The following is a 3,290-nucleotide window of genomic DNA, read 5'->3' on the forward strand; positions in this document are numbered from 1 at the left end:
CTATTGATCGACTCCAGACTGTCCAGAACTCAGCTGCCAGGCTTTTAACCAGAACAAAGAAATATGACCACATTACTCCTATTTTAGCTTCATTACACTGGCTCCCAGTATGTTTTAGAATTGACTTTAAAATTCTATTGATCACTTTTAAAGCTCTTCATGGCCTCTCGCCTTGTTATATTTCTGACCTTTTAGTCCCATACGCACCAGCACGTACCTTGAGATCCTCGGGCAGAGGTCTGTTGTCTGTTCCAGAGTCTCGACTGAAAACTAAAGGGGACAGAGCGTTTGCTGTCAGGGCCCCGAGGCTCTGGAACAGCCTGCCCGAGGAAATCAGGTCGGCTGAGTCAGTGAACTCTTTTAAGTCCCTTCTTAAAACATACTTTTATAGGAGAGCTTTTCTCAATCTTATTTGACTTTATTTTATCCCTTTTATTTTATTGTATTTTACTAATTTTATATTAAATTTTCATGCTCTTATCTTTTTTTGTATTATTCTTTACACTTGTTAAAGCACTTTGTAACTTGTTTTTGAAAAGTGCTCTACAAATAAGGATTATTATTATTATTATTATTATTAGGGCTGCAACTAACCATTATTTTCATTGTCGATTAATCTATCAATTATTTTCTCAATTAATCGACTAGTTGTTTGGTCTATAAAATGTCAGAAAATGGTGAAAAATGACGTTCAGTGTTTCCTAAAGTTCAAGATGACATCCTCAAATATTTTGTTCTTTCCACAGCCCAAATATATTCAGCTTACTGTCATGGAGTAAAGAAACCTGAACATATTCACATTTAAGCAATTAAATTATTAGTCATCATTGCAGCTCTAGTCCACAATAGTATTATAAGCACTGACAGCACATGTACTTGAGCTGTGCCAACATTACTGACTCACACTGGAGGATAACGATATCCTGTACCCATTTATTAACCTCATGACCTTTAACTCACTGTATGGTATAATGGGAAAGATATCCCCCTCCACGACTGCATACGTGGAGAACATTGGATGGTGAGGTGATTTATCAGCTGCAAGAGGGCAGACAACAACTGATCTAGTTTAATTAATTTGAGTCTGCAGTGAAAAGTGTGTAATTACAAAAGAGCTGACGGTGGAGAAATCATTGAATTGAAGTGAATTACATCAGAATTGTTAGAGCAAAATGCTCCGAAGTCCTTTTGAGGAAAAGACACACTAGATACATTTGTGTCTGTGCATATACACACTGTACATGTCCTTCTGCATTCATACTGTGTCTGCACAGCAGTGTGTGTGTGTGTGTGTGTGTGAAATAATGAGCAGAAGCATAATGTATGCTGAAATCTCAGTACTTCAATTTAGTCCTCCATTACAGCTCAAAGTGCAGAGAGAGAAAAGCCTTTGATTATGGAGCTGTTAAAAACAAGAAAACAATGTAAACAACAGCAGACCGCTAGACTGAACTTGTACGTTTTTCTTTCATCAAAACAGAATTGATCCCAGATTTGCATGCAGAGACATTTGGCTACAAAATGCTTAGAATGTGCAAATGTTTGAGGCGTTTGTTTGAAGACTGCGGCGTTGCAGTTTTTTCACAGAGTTTTGCTTTCACAAAGTGTGAGGTTGATAATGTCAGAGGAGCTGCAGAGTCAGAGAAAAGCTGTGATAAAATGCTTCATAACCCTGTGACTAAAGGACACCTCGCCTCTCTTCTTATAACCCTTCAAATCTCCATCTTTCCCCACTTTTCCCATTTCCAACAGTTTACCCTTGAGTACCCTGTAAGGTAAGAAAACGCCTGTATTCATATCCTATTTTGAAGTCACAGAACACCAGACCAGAGGGTGTTGGAGATAAAGGGGGAGACATTATCTAAACTTGTACAAAGGTTGATGTGGAAGCATTGTAGCCTCACATAGTTTTAAAGGGAGGAAAATAGAGGTTTTAGATAATCTGAGTTTTAATATTGATGTCACAAACTAACAAATTAACATCTTACGTAGAATTTTGCAGTGTTAATGAGTGCTGATTTTTCAGTGACAATTACATGGAGTTGACAAGTTGACTGGAGTGTTGTTTGTTCCCTCATAGAGTTGATGTGTGGCTCTGGGGCAAATGTTCAAAACTAGATGAAGGTCTTAAAAACTGTAGGTGTATGTTGTAGATTCAACTATATATTCACATTTAACACTGTTTGTTTTCAGTTGTTTCATTTGTTTGTCACTTGATAAAATGAAGTTCAACTGATGAGTTAGAAGTATAGGCTATGAACATGACAATGACTTTGATTTCTCCCCAAAGCTTCCTGAAACTACTTGAAACCTCAAAAGGATATCTTGACACACACTTGTCACATTGTAGAAAAAAAGTTTTTAAAAACGGTCTAGCTATTAGGGTTGGGCCGATTGACGATGGCTGACAGACATCACGAGAGCCGGCATCGTGAAAAATTATTTCACATTATACCACTCTGTGAAAGCAGCTTTTAATGACCACAAACATTTTTATTATTGTTTTTAAGTATGCTTTGCACCTGCCTCGGAATTCTCTTCCCCCCACACTCTGACACACTCACACACACCTACACCTCGGCCACGAATTGATTAGTTCAGGACTCATAACTGTGGGTCTCTGGGTTTGAGTCGTTCATTTGTCATGTGACAGCTCGGCTACAGGGCTGTGGTAAGCAGGCAGCACAGGAAACAGAATTGATTGGTTCAGGACTCATAACTGTAGGTCTCTGGGTTTGAGTCGTTCATTTGTCACGTGACAGCTCGGCTACAGGGCTGTGGTAAGCAGGCAGCACAGGAAACAGAATTGATTGGTTCAGGACTCATAACTGTAGGTCTCTGGGTTTGAGTCGTTCATTTGTCACGTGACAGCTCGGCTACAGGGCTGTGGTAAGCAGGCAGCACAGGAAACAGAATTGATTGGTTCAGGACTCATAACTGTAGGTCTCTGGGTTTGAGTCGTTCATTTGTCACGTGACAGCTCGGCTACAGGGCTGTGGTAAGCAGGCAGCACAGGAAACAGAATTGATTGGTTCAGGACTCATAACTGTAGGTCTCTGGGTTTGAGTCGTTCATTTGTCACGTGACAGCTCGGCTACAGGGCTGTGGTAAGCAGGCAGCACAGGAAACAGAATTGATTGGTTCAGGACTCATAACTGTAGGTCTCTGGGTTTGAGTCGTTCATTTGTCACGTGACAGCTCGGCTACAGGGCTGTGGTAAGCAGGCAGCACAGGAAACAGAATTGATTGGTTCAGGACTCATAACTGTAGGTCTCTGGGTTTGAGTCGTT

The 3,290-nt window shown here is 40.2% G+C and overlaps 1 long non-coding RNA gene across 1 annotated transcript in view; it reads left to right on the forward strand.

Annotated features, from left to right (window-relative positions):
- Window positions 1-2,467, forward strand: part of LOC123968906 — an 8,324-nt gene extending 5,857 nt beyond the window's left edge. Inside the window, exon 3 of the long non-coding RNA XR_006824569.1 lies at window positions 1,753-2,467. This is a non-coding gene — a long non-coding RNA (uncharacterized LOC123968906). The remainder of the gene's footprint in view (window positions 1-1,752) is intronic.
- The last annotated feature ends 823 nt before the right edge of the window (window positions 2,468-3,290 follow it).

The sequence above is a fragment of the Micropterus dolomieu genome, linkage group LG03, assembly GCF_021292245.1.
Source record: "Micropterus dolomieu isolate WLL.071019.BEF.003 ecotype Adirondacks linkage group LG03, ASM2129224v1, whole genome shotgun sequence".
Lineage (NCBI taxonomy): Eukaryota > Metazoa > Chordata > Actinopteri > Centrarchiformes > Centrarchidae > Micropterus > Micropterus dolomieu.